At 40.6% G+C, this 14,369-nt stretch overlaps 1 pseudogene; it reads right to left on the bottom strand.

Moving 5' to 3' along the window:
- The window catches only part of LOC137498464 (uncharacterized), an 89,431-nt pseudogene extending 76,758 nt beyond the window's left edge, over nucleotides 1–12,673 (bottom strand).
- Between the last annotated feature and the right edge of the window lie 1,696 nt (nucleotides 12,674–14,369).

Here is a 14,369-nt window from a genome sequence, read left to right as displayed (position 1 = left end):
ATAATAATAATAATAATAATAATAATAATAATAATAATAATAATAATAATAATGTTCCGGACCGTCGTCAAATGTGCGGACCGCGCTGGAAACGGCTCCTGGACGGGTAATGACTAAGAATGCAGTCCGGCCGCGGGTTCAGTGCCGCCAAAGCACCCAATATGACACCACGCCGGATCTCCTGAAGGATTTTATACATATTAAAATGATTATAGGAAAAGATGGCAAAGATTTACGGAGCCAACTGACCGGGAGGAATACCTGAGCCTAGCCCGGGAAGTACGAAATCGATTGCTGGAAAGGAAGATTGAAAAATGGGAGGAAACGTGCCGTAATCTAATAGAAAACGAGTCAGATCGGGAATTTTGGTGGATTCTCACAGAAAACGAGTCAGATCGCGAATTTCGGCGGATTATATATCTAAAACAATAAGCATTCAATTATAAATTTCAGTACAATACCGTAGCGAAGCACGGGTATCTTGCTAGTCTTGTATAAAAACTTAATTTCCTGTAAACATTTTCTATGACCGTTCAACCTAACGAATGCATAATTAGACTTTATTTTTATTTAATTCAACGTTATCTAGGTGGTTAGTCCCAGTTCAATGTTTATCCCTGAGAACTTAATATTGATATAAATTTCTACGTCGGTCTCAGCGAAAGAAACCACAGCAGGGATTGTCATATTTCTATGAAAAGAGGTTACACTATTGCAGTTTTTTGTGCCTCCATTTATAACAGGATAGCAAACGAAATGCAAGATTAGTTGGGGGGGGGGGTTGTTGGAACGAGGTATACACAGCCCATTCTATTCTTGTTCATCCTAGAGTCCCTGAGTTCACACACGATCGAAAGGAGCATATTGCCAAATAAATTTCTTGACTAGTTAACACACACGAAGGTTTACCTACACTTCGCCAATAAAAGTGTGCACTTCTATTATTTTAGAACGAGTTCAAAGCATTTCCTTCAAATCGCCCTAAACGTTGCTTCTCACTTTCCTAACATAATTGAACAACGCATGTTTACAGGCAAAATATTTGTTGAACACATGTACTGTATATGAAAGAAAAAGAGCGCCGTCACTGCAGCTGCTTCAAAAGGAGGCTTACAGTGATGTTCCAACGGTGCACTAACCAACAGCGTATTTGAGAGCTGTGACAATCCAACTCATGTACTCATTACCTGGGGCGAAACGCTAGTAATTTTGCGACTGAAAAATCTACAGATATTGAGTACTTTTTTACGGTTTTTTATTTTTATTTTTATGAAGGACCGTAGCACGGCCAAGGTCTACACGAAGTTTGACGCAGATTCTTCTGTACACGAGTCCTCTAAATTCGTATCAAATAACTGTATTTATCTATTCACTGGCTGACATCCAGTCGTCTGTATGGAGAAAGTGCAAAATTGAATGTAGGTCAAACGCTCGTCAGTACTGAAGTGCAGCACATACATCTGAATGAAAATGTGCTGAACATACTTTGTGACTCGTCACTCTTGTGAGCGAAAGGCATGTTAAGTCCTTCACGAGCATGAGTAGGCTTCTTATCTCAGCCAATCTGATCTTGTCTGGTGCTCATTATTCTCACTAAGAGCTCTCCAGTTGCCACTCGGCTCCATGTCATCCTCGCGGAGCGCCGTGACAAGATGCCCGAGTTCTCTGTATTTTTCTTTGTGGATACCGCATGTCCTGACAGAGAGGATGAGTCGCCTACGCTTGACGTACGTATCATCCTATCATCGCAAATTGCAGGCGACTTAATGGTTCACTGAAGATCAAGGGAAACCTGCATACAGTCAATGTGTGTTGGAAGCCTCCTCGATAACTTCTATATTGTTACATATCTGTAATTTACATAGAAAGTGGAAATAGGAAGGCATCGGCAGTGGCCAACGTGATAGGTTCTACGTGAGGAATTTTTCTGGAAATTACGTAAAACTAATTAAAGGTAACAACGAGGATTAAGGAATATCGCAGGTCCAGAGAAGTCTGTTGTGGTGGAGCGTGCCACACAGGAAGACCATCAAATCACGTTTGATGAAACATCAGTGATTCGTAAGGAGAAACATTTTACACCAAGAACCATTCGTGAGGCGATAGAAATTGCTAAACACTCCAATAAAGGACACGGATTTATACTGATTGTTAGTAGATCATGCCTGCCTCCATAGTTAACTCTTCAGCATCTTTCTCTTTGACTCTGGGCGACTTAGAATGAACTACATTTCTGATAGAAGCTTTCTATTTTGAGACTGTTTGCCATGGAGTGATAATTGCCAGTGCTAGGTACGCAGTTATTGCTCTCATCTTGAGAGCAAGGTAGAAAAGCGTCATTTTGTAATAATTATGCCACGCCCTAATATCCTCAACATACCATTATGTGATTCCGAGATGTTCAAGTACTGGAACCGTACCAACTCTGGCACCACTCGGGACATTATCTACCATACTAAAAGTCAATGGACCGAGCTCGATAGCTGCAGTCGCTTAACACTAGAACGGCCACAGCGGTCATTTTGACCGTTAGCGAATTTCAAGGTATTTCCACGCTCGTAATTTTTTACGCACGAGGTTGTTCTTTTGTGACTTTTAATCTTTTAGGGTTATGTACATTCACGCCAAAAATTACATCCGTAGATAATAAGGGAGCACCGATATTTTCCCCTATACCTAGGAAGGCCATAAGCGGTCATTTTGACCGCTTCACTTCCTTGATACGGAGAGCTCTATTCTGCTCACTGCTTGCTTCCTGTGATATATTTAAAAGTAGCGCTACAGGGGCGTATGCTGTAACTAAATAGTATGCCTCTAGCAGTGGTTGCGAGTTGACGAGTTAGTGCCTGTCCCTTGTGTCGTATAGTGCGTAATAATGGCTCGGCGGCAAAAACTTACTCCTGTTCAATTATTAGCAGAACTTGAAAAGCTAGGAGAAGACGAATCAGGTGACGAAGATACATTATTAGATATGGACGCAATGAGTGACGATGAGGATTTTATACCTCAACAGTGTGATAATATGTCGGATAGTGATGGTGATTCGGCTGATGAAAATATGCACACAGTGGACTTCGCACCTACGATAGACGCAGTTACTTCTTCAACCAGCCGTGATCAATCTTGCAGCAGAGGACGATCTCTTAGCAGCAGGCAACCTATTCGAAGAGGAAGGGGACGAGGTGGGAGAGGTCATGAACTGGTAAAGTCTTCTTCATTTGCACCAGGGGATTAGTTATGTGGTAATGATGGAACAACTATTTGGACTGTTGTCGACAGTAGTGGGAACCCCCCTGGAAGGATGGCTGCTCAGAATGTACTGAAAGAGGCAGCAGGGCCTACTTCTCACGCTAAGCGTAACGTAGAGACTAACAGCAAGGTTAGTGCCTGGCGTTTATTCATTGACGCATCCATGTTGAAGCATATAAAGATGTGCACAGAGTCCGAAGCTCGTAGACAGACAACGGATAATAATTGGTCTATTTCTTTGGAAGAATTAGATGCTTTTATTGCTTTGTTATACGCCCGTGGAGCTTATAAACTTACTAGTCTAGCTGTAGATCATATGTGGTCTTCTTTATGGGGCCCCCCTGTTTTCACTAACACTATGGCAAGAAACAGGTTCAAAGAAATTCTAAGGTATTTGCACTTTGATCTCCGTAAAACTAGATCCACTCGTTTGCAGACAGATAAATTTGCTTTGGCTTCGGCTATTTGGAATAGATTTATTGAGAATTGTTATGCGTGCTAGAAACCAGGAGCTAATGTCACAGCTGATGAACAACTCTTCCCCAGCAAAGCTCGGTGCAGGTTCACGCAGTACATGGCCAACAAGCCAGATAAATTTGGCATAAAATTCTGGATACTGGTAGACGTTGATTCTAAGTATGTGTGCAATGGGTTTCCTTATCTTGGGAAAGACGAAATGCGACCCGCCAATGAGTCACTGCCTGAAAATGTTGTCATGAAACTTATGGACCCATACCTCATGAAAGGACGTAACGTGACCACTGATAACTTCTTTACATCGGTAAAGTTGGCTGAGAGACTGAAAGAGAAGAAAACTAGTATTGTTGGAACAATCAATCGAGTGAGGAAGGAAATCCCGGTGTCAATCAAAGCACTACGTATGAATCTGTACGAGACTGTCGTACTTCAGAAGGAAGATCACACTACTCTCACAGTATATCAAGGAAAAATGAACAAGAATGTGCTTCTGCTAAGCACTCTACATCCAAGCGTTCAAGTCAGTGAAGATAACAAGAAGCTCCCTAGTACTACTGAATTTTATAACGGAACTAAGTATGGTATGGATGTAGTTGATCAAATGGCGCGTAAATACTCCACTAGAGCTGGATGCCGAAGGTGGCCTTTACATGTATTTTACAACGTACTTGATCTAGCAGCAATAAATTCATGGATAGTCTACAAGGAAGTTACGGGACAGAGAATCTCTCGACATGATTATATTCTTGAAGTAATACAAGAACTAAGATCTGATTTTGTGAAGACAAGATCCCGGTAGATTGAACTCCCTACACTTCAGCCTGAGCCTCAGATTCAGCTTCAACGTGCCAGTCGTAAGCGACGACAATGTCAAATGAACTCCAATTGTAAACAGAACAACACCTCTGAAACATGTTCTTCGTGCAACAAAGTAGTCTGTGGAAAATGTTCGTGTAAGGTAATAACTTGCATAAATTGCTTGTCAAGTGCCTAAATAGGCTTGTAAACAAATAGAGACCGTTATTTTTATCATAATGTTTCGCAAAGGCATTCAATAGCAAGTCCGCCGAAATATTTCATTGTTACCTATTGGAAGTGAGAGAATATGAACAATTATTAATATTTAACAATGGATTGATCTGTATACAATACATCCTAATGGTTAACTGTTGTTTTAAAATAAATTATTGAACATTCTCATGTTTCCCAGATCCTGGATCCTAGGTATATGTCAGTAAGCAGCAGCGGTCAAAATGACCGCCTGCGGCCTTTATAGGTATGAAGAATGTTCGGCCGTTCTAGTGTTAAGTGCTGCCAGTATCCAGTAATCGGGAGATAGTGGGTTTGAGCCCCACTGTCGGCAGCCCTGAAGATGGTTTTCCGTGGTTTCCCATTTTCACACCAGGCAAATGCCGGGGCTGTACCTTAATTAAGGCCACGGCCGCTTCCTTCCAATTCCTAGGCCTTTCCTATCCCATCGTCGCCGCAAGACATATCTGTGTCAGTGCGACGTAAAGCAAATAGCAAAAAAAAAAGTCAGTGGCGTATGTCGGGATCGAGACGTGGGCTACTACTAGACTTAGGTTACCATTTTCCCTAGCTGGTTTATTGAACATCAAGTCTTAAGCGTTTTGAGCCATCGGGGTAGCCTGCCGTGTTGTCAAGGCTGTTTCACATGTTACTGCCCAGGCCTCTGACACTACCAATACTAAACACCTGGTCAATGGAAATCGTAGCCTAGGATTTAGCAAATTAAATCCTGGCTTTGTGGCTAAGTGGATAGAATGATTTCCTTTGGTACGATGGCCCCGATTCTATTATTGGAATCAACCGCTTCGTACACTACATTACCCTGGCTTGCAGACTGGGTGTTTAGGATGACTTCGCCATTCATTTCATCCTCGTTAGGTCAGCACCATTCCTTTCCAGAGGCTGTACACAATTATTATTATTATTATTATTATTATTATTATTATTATTATTATTATTATTATTATTATTATTATTATTATTATCTACCGAAGAGGTAACTCATTTCTATAGCTTAGCTTTGTTAAATTCTATTTTTAGTACATGTTTCACTTCTACGTCCCACCGAAATGCACAAGAGCCAGAAATAGACTGCAGTAGATTCTTGTTATAAAGTACAGCTGAGGTGGATATTTGTGTACTTATTTCAAGTCTATTACTCGCAGTTTCATCGTTTTTGCGCGCTGGTTATTTACCAAGGTTCAAGAATTGAGAGGTTTCAGTTATAAATGCTTCAAGTGACTGATTAAAATCCGATTGTCATTCTAGAGTTCAGTGAAAATAATTTAACAGTCCAACATCACTGGTTCAAACGACATCCTGTTGTTTCCTCCTCTTCTATTTGCCACGAAGTTGATTCGATATGGAAAGAAAGAGCATTAGTAAAAGAGCTCTGCAGAGTGCATGTTGCGTGACAGAAGAGCGAATCTCTGGGGAAATATATCAGTCAGGACGGCTGTTTAGGAGACTATTACAAACTCGAACTCCCATTCGCAACAAGGCGTAATCTTGTTAAGTGAATAATACTACTCAACGTAGTATATAGCGCTGTAATTTTAGCTTGCGGTCTTTACACCATTTCACTAGCCACAATAATCCCTAGAGAATGCCGGATGCTCAGACTTCCAATTAAGGATTTAATCAAGGTGTAATTGTACCTAACATTTTCACTACCCAATTTAGGTAAAATAAAACGCTAAACAATCTGGTGTTTCCGGAGGTAGTAAACTATTCATCTTCGTCCTTTGTAGAGCAATTTTCTTCATGCAATATCTCACCGGATGAAATATATCCTAATTCCAGTGTATTACAAGAAATGGGATGGCAAAACAGCAGCCAGCCCTACGTACTTAAACTGCTACCATGTCCATTTCTTTATCCGCCTGAGAATCAAACCCAAACAACCCAAGAGTTTTAACAGGCACTAAATAATGCGATCATAAGTTTACGTTGTATTGACACAATATTCCATATCAGTTATTATTATTACCGGGCGCGCAGCAGTGAGCTTGCACCCGGGAGATAGTGGGTTTGAATCCCACTGTCGGCAGCCCTGAAGATGGTTTTCCGTGGTTTCCCATTTTCACACCAGGCAAATGCTGGGGCTGTACCTTCATTAAGGCCACGGCCGCTTCCTTCCCACTCCTAGCCCTATCTGTGTCGGTGTGACGTAAAGCAACTTGCAAAACAAAAGCCTAGTATCGGGAAGGAAGTGACCGTGTCCTTCATTATTGGCTGGGCATGAAAATGAGAAACTCCGGGTAACCTCATCAGGGCTGCCGACGGTGCGATTCGAACCCACTATTTACGAATGTGAAGCGAACCACACAATAAACACCCTTTGTAAATATTATTTCATATCCGTCATTAATATCGATCATTTAGATATTGCTAACACTCGATATTTCCTCAACTTAGCTGTTAAAATGCCTTTAAACAGAAAACGAGCAGTCTCGTGTTTGTCATGGGCATCTGAAATATTTGAAGTTAACTACTTTCGTGTGCTCCTACAGTAACACAGGAAAAGTGTTCTTCCGTTATATGCGTTGTGCGAGCTGAGTGATTTCGTGTGCTGAATACGTATTCATCATCTTCAAGACAACTATATTGTCAACAAGACATTAAGATAACCATGCAGAATGGAAGCGCATTCGAGTATGTGGGGCTATGTCTTTCTCCATTCACCATCCCTTAATTGTATCTACAATTTGTAGAATAAGAATAAGAATAAGAATAAGAATAAGAATAAGAATAAGAATAAGAATAAGAATAAGAATAAGAATAAGAATAAGAATAAGAATAAGAATAAGAATAAGAATAATGAAATTATTATTGCACTGTAGAAACACTTGAGTATCAAATTCAATGTCTGTTGCAAAAGGAAATTTCTGATCGTATTTCTTGTTTTAATTGCTAGTGGTTTAACGTCGCACTAACTCATCGAAGGTTATTGCCGACGCAAGGATGGGAAAAGGCTAGGATTGGGAAAGTAGTGGCCGTGGCCCTAATTAAGGTGCAGCCCCGGCATTTGATCAATCACACGTTCGATGATCCGCCGCAGAGGTGGGTAATTGTCACTGGTCTACAGTTCGGGATAATTCATGCGTCACCTCCTTTATGGATTAAAATAGTCTTACCCTGTTTGCAAGCCGTTGGAACAATCCCCCAGCGAATCATGCAAGTAGCAATGAAAGGTCTGACAGGTTGCGGGCTCTTTTATGACCTTTAGTCGCATGCCATCCTCTCCTTAATTTATCAGTCGACTATTCTGAGAGAATTAAGAGAGAAATTTCCCAGGAATACTGATACACGCTAATCCCAGGTGCAAAATAATTGACAGTACTTTCGTTTACAGATGATCTGACTATTCCATGCACGACTAAAGCTTCCGCCGAGCACCTTGCAGACCTGGCCACAACTTTTCCGGCAAAAATTGTGCTCCAAACAAACAGTAGTAAGGGTAAAGCTCTTTCTATTTGTGAGGGTCAGCTGCGTCCTGTGCTCTCACTGCTCTACACAGATACAAAATTACGCGCGTTTCCCCAGATAAGACTATAAAATACCTTTGTGTAACTTTTCAAGATTAAGTTAAATCCAATCCCTCTATTGATATAGAACAGGTCATGAAGAATTTAAACCAATTTTTCAGCTCACCCCTGCACATTCCTGATCAGAAGTTAAATATACTCAAGCAGTATACATTGCCACAGCTGGTACACCCATTCAAGTGTGCACCTCTTAGAAACCTGACAGAAAAATATCTCAGTGACATTGGAAAAGTCATAAAGTGCTCTTACGAACATACGCCCCAAATGATATGATCTATGCACCACGCGGCCTCAGAGGACTTGGTATCTTTAAAGCACAATGCGAAGCCTTCACTCAACATATAAGAATATGCGAAACGCAAAAGACTGATGGCTGCAAAGAACCAAAACACAGACGTGACCAGACGTCTCCAGCGCTTTCCACTTACCGAAGATCAAACAGAACATCTCGAAAAGTCTAATGCGAAATCTGTCGAAAATTGTTTAGTGCAGGTTTTTTCAGGAACTGGACCTTGCTGTCATCTAACGAAGAAAAAAATATATTCTTATTGGAAGAAGTACAACTCTTGGGTGAGCAATAAGAAAGGACTGTCTTCATACACTTCCGGGTTATGCTGTACCAGCTGTGGCCATCGCTTGGGACGCCTTCGTAAACGGATCTGTCTCCCTTGGGACAGAAACTCTAATACGTGAGGAAGGGTTTCGAGTTCGTCACATCTTATGTAACGGGATGTATTAAGGCTCCTTTCCCATATGTCAGTCCTTTCTTATTGCGATCGAAGGCAGTGCAATGTGGCGGTTGATTCTCTTTATCACTCCGAAGACGGATCAACACGTCCCGCGGACATAGTGATCGACCGAGCTAGAGGAGCAGCTATAGTGATCGACCCAACTACCAGATCCAAGGACAATTAATATCAGCCACAAAACATCTGTGAGGAGCGCGTAGCTGTGAGCTTGCATTCGGGAGATAGTAGGTTGAAACCTCACTGCCCGCATCCCTGAAGATGGTTTTCCGTTGTTACCCATTTTCGCACCACGCGAATGCTGGGGCTGTACCTTAATTAAGTCCAAAGCTGCTACATTCCCACTCATAGCCCTTCCCTATCACATAATCAACATAAGACCTATCTGTGTCGGTGAGACTTAAATCAACATTAAAAAGAAACATCTGTGATGAAAAAAGGCTATCTACGAAACATGCTGTGACGACCTTAAAAACAGATAAAAATACAAAAATGGGAGGGGTTGGTCTGATGATAGGTGCCAGAGGGACTATGCCTAAGGAAACTGTGGAATTCTTGGGGAAGATTAAAACATCTGAATCCACCATCCAGGCTAAAGCAGACTCGGCACTAAAACACTGATGATCAATTATCAGACATCACCTGTATTCTACGACATGATAGTTAAAATGCTAAAAAATTAAATAAAGTAAGGGACAGGAAATCTATCACATAACCACATCAAATATCAATAATGTAAAATTCATTGTCACAAATATTGTTTTGTCTGAACTGATTAGGACACCGATCGGTTAGATTCCCTAACAGGAATGGCTAAGTGTTAGGTATTTTCTATGTTCAGTAACATTTGACACCACATTTGAATAATACTAGGTTACAAAAAAGTCAAGTCCATCTGATAAATTTATAAGTCTAACTGAATTTAAATATTCAATTTCACCTGACAAAATACCTCTCTTTTTGGTATTCTTTGAATATGGGTTTAGAAGTAGATTAGATGATGTTGTGTTGTTGCTTGAATCATCAGTCCATAGAATGGTGTGATGCAGCATTCCATGCCACCCTATCCTGTGCTAAACTTATCATTTCTTCATAACTATTGCATCCTACATATGCTCTAATGTTTTTGTAATATTTATACCTTGGTCTATCACTACCGTTCTTACCGTCTACACTTCCTTCAAAAACCAACTGAACAAGTCCTGGGTGTCTTAAGATGTCCTATCATTCTATCTCTTCTTCTCGCCAAATTTAGCCAAATCGATCTCCTCTAACCAATTCGATTCATTATTTCTTCATTCGTGATTCGATCTATCCATCTCACATTCAGCATTCTTCTGTAATACCACATGAGCTGGTTATCGTCCATGTTTCACTTCCATACAATGCCACGCTCCAGACGAAAGTCTTCAGAAATTTCTTTATAATTCCTATATCAATGTTTGAAGTGAGCAAATTTCTTTTCTTAAGAAAGCTCTTCCTTGCTTGAGCTAGTTAGCATTTTATGTCCTTCTTACTTCTGCCATCGTTAGTTATTTTACCACCCAAGTGACAATATTCATCTACTTCCTTTAAGACTTCATATCCTAATCTAATATTTCCTGCATCACCTGCCTTTGTTCAACTGCACTCCATTACTTTTGTTTTGGACTTATTTTTCATCTTGTACTCCTAACCCAAGACTTCATCCATACCATTCAGCAGCTTCTCGAGATCTTCTGCAGTCTCAGATAAAATGACAGTATCATCGGCAAATCTCAAGGAAATGATTTCCTCTCCTTGGATTGCAATTCCCTTTCCAAATTCCTCTTTGATCTCCTCTAGAGCCTGTTCTATGTAAACATTGAAAATTAGGGGGAACCAATTGCAGCCTTGCCTCACTCCTTTCTGGATTGATGCTTCTTTTTCAAGCCCTCGATTCATATCACTGCAGACTGATTTTTATATAGATTGCAGATAATTCTTCGTTCTCGGTATCTGATCCCAATCACCTTCAGGATCTTAAATAGCTTGGTCCGATCAACATTATCGAATGCCTTTTCTAGATCTACGAACGCCATGTACGTGGGCTTGTCCTTCTTAATTCGATCCTCTATGATCAGACGTAAAGTCAGGATTGCTTCACGTGATCGTACATTTCTTCTGAATCCAAACTAATCTTCTCCCAACTCTGCTTCAACTTGCCTTTCCGTTCTTCTTCTTCTTCTTCTTGCGTTCCGGCCTTCTAAGGACCACGTTACAATTTCAATTCTTCCTCCTTAGTCCTTTCCTTTTCTTCCAGTATTCTTTCATTGTTTCACTGTGCTTCTTTTTCCTGTCTTCAGTCCACTTTGTGCCTGTTTTCTTTTCCTTCCTCCCTTGGAATCCTTCCATTTGTAAGACTTTCTTCCTAAAAATCTTTCTTTCCAATAATTCTTCTTCTCGCATGTTGTTCCTTTCCAGGTCTTTCTTGACTTCTTGAATCCAGTTGGTAGTTGATTTATTTTCCCAAAGGTACTTGAAGATTCGTTTAGTTAGTCTATTGTCATCCATTCTGTAAATGTGACCAAGAAATAGCAATCTCCTTTTTCGTATTGTTTCTGATATGTTTTCTATGTTCTGGTAAATTTCATTGTTACTTCTTAATTTCCCAAACTCTGCAATTCTTAGAGGACCTAATATTCTTCTTATAATTCTTCTTTCTAATATTTCTAATTTATCGAGCTTGTAGATCAGTGATAGACATTCGCTGGCATAAAGGCATTCTGGTTTCACTACTGTGTTGCAGTGCTTTATTTTAAGTTATCTTGACAAGCACTTTTTGTTATAAGTATTCTTAGTTATACAGAAAGCTCTTTCCATCTTTTGTATCCTTTCCTCTATAGCAGATTTCTATCCACTTCATTCTTTAATCGCCTGTATTCTTTTCTGCCCTCTTTATTTCTAGCATTCCTGTATTTTCGTCGTTCATCAATCAGGTCTAGTATCTCCTGAGTTATCCACTGATTCTTAGTTGATCTTTTCTTCCTTCCTAACATTTCCTCAGCAGCTCTACTGACTTCATTTTTCTTCACTATCCACTCTTCGTTTATTGTATTTCCTTCAGCCTTTTCATTTAGTCCTTGTGCAACAAGTTCCTTGAAACAATCCCTCACACTCTTTTCTTTCAACTTGTCTAGATCCCATCTTTTTGAATTCTTTCCTTTCTTCAATTTCTTCAACTTCAGATGGCATTTCATGACCAACAAGTTGTGGTCAGAGTCCACGTCTGCTCCTGGGAAAGTTTTGCAATCCAACACCTGGTTTCTGAATCTCTGCCTAATCATAATGAAGTCTATTTGATACCTTCCGGCGTCTCCGGGTCTCCTCCACGAACACAACCGTCGTTTGCGTTGTTTGAACCAAGTATTGGCAAGGACTAATTTATGATCAGTGCATAATTCAACCAGCCGACTTCCTCTTTCGTTCCTTTGTCCCAATCCGAATTCTCCTACTGTATTACCTTCTCATCCTGGGCCTACCACTGCATTCCAGTCTCCCATCACAATTAGATTATCGCCACCAGCCTGTTACATATTGTATTAAATCTTCTATATCTTCATATATTCTTTCGATTTCCTGATCATCCGCTGGACTAGTAGGCATATAGACCTGCACTATTGTGGTGAGCATTGGTTTGGTGTGTATCTTGACGACAATAGTTATCTCATTATGCTGGTATTAGTAGCAGCTTAACCGCTGCCCTATTTTCTTATTCATTATTAAACCAGCTCCTGCACTTCCCCTGTTTGATTTTGTGTTGTTAATTCCGTAGTTGCCTGACTAAAATCCTGTTCTTCCAGCCAACGTACTTGACTTACACCAACTACATCTAACTTTAGTCTATCCATCTCCCTTTTTAGATTCTTTAACCTACCACAACAACTCAAAGTTCTAACATTCCACGCTCCGACTCGCAGAATGTCAGTATCCATCTTCCTGATGATCGCCCCCCCCCTCGTGTAATCCCCGCCCGGATATCCGAATGGGGGACTAGTTTACCTCCGGAATATTTTACCCGGGAGGAAGCCATCATCAGTATATCATACATACAGAGAGAGCTGCACGTCCTCGGGAGTTAGTTACGGCTGTAGTTTCCCGTTGCTTTAAGCCATGTTGAGTATTATTTTGAACCCGACAGGGGCATGATCCAAGGACCTTTGGTTGATATCGATCTCCGTAATTACGCACGCAATGCTATTAAAGGGAAAGAATGCTGAAAATGATTAATATTCATATCATTAATAGAGGTCATACCGAAACTAATTAATATTCATACCATTGAGATAGAAAAATTGTGTCTTTTAAAATTATTCTACGAGATTTCTTTGTCTGCGACTTATTGCGCAGTATTATCCTTTGTGTAGCGGGGGCCCCGCAGATGAAGCCAAGCCAACTTAGACCCGGGAGGGTTTATGAATGTGGATTCCCTGTGACATCACTCGAGGGAAGACATCCCTCCTCAAGACTCACAGAATGAGGGGAAAGTAACTTTTTCGAAACGAAATACAGGAGCCATCTTGGACTCGGACTGGCCAACTTAATTACCTACGATCTAGAAAATTAATGAAACTAGAATTAGGGGGTCATCTCTCGATTTAAAAGGGATAAATGTCACTGGGACATTTATTTAGAGTGTTTAATGTCCTCTTCCGGGATAACTTTCAGAAGAAAAAAGAATACTGTGTGGTTTCTGCGTGGAAAAGCACTGGGCCATCTGTTTATTCTCACGACACCTCCTCGAGAAAGGGAGTTCACCACGCTTGGTGGGGGAAGCAGAACAGATTTTAATTAATTTAAAGAGATTCACCGAAGGATAATTGAGTGGTGATGTCTTAATTGCACCAACTAGATACTGGTCACCGATTACCCGTACTATTTTACCTCGAGTACGCCGGGAATAGGCGCTACGCAAATTAGTGGAAGGGGTATTGCTCCCTTGTAAAAACTACTGCAGTAAGGGACAAGCGTCAGTCGGGGTTAGTGGCTTATCGACGGCGAAGCTATGCTCGGTTAAGCCCCGTTAGTTCTTTGTTCAATAGAAGTTAACTCCTATTTTAAGTGAAATAATACAGTTCGCATAAACAGTGTATAGTTTTGATCTCTGTGACGGCTGTGTTAACTTTTTAGAAAACCGTGATATGTAAAGTAATATTATTATCATTACGATAGTATAATAATTCGACGTAGCAGCAGACTGAATAGGAAAACCGAGAGATAGAATAGCTTACGAGATCGTGACCGGACGTTCACAGTGAACGCTGTTAACCGAAGTGTGAATTAAACAGTGACGTTGTGTGTA

The sequence above is a fragment of the Anabrus simplex genome, chromosome 2 (genome assembly GCF_040414725.1).
Source record: "Anabrus simplex isolate iqAnaSimp1 chromosome 2, ASM4041472v1, whole genome shotgun sequence".
Classification (NCBI taxonomy): domain Eukaryota; kingdom Metazoa; phylum Arthropoda; class Insecta; order Orthoptera; family Tettigoniidae; genus Anabrus; species Anabrus simplex.
The sequence above is the reverse complement of the archived record's forward strand: the minus strand, read 5'-3'. Positions and strand labels throughout refer to the sequence as shown.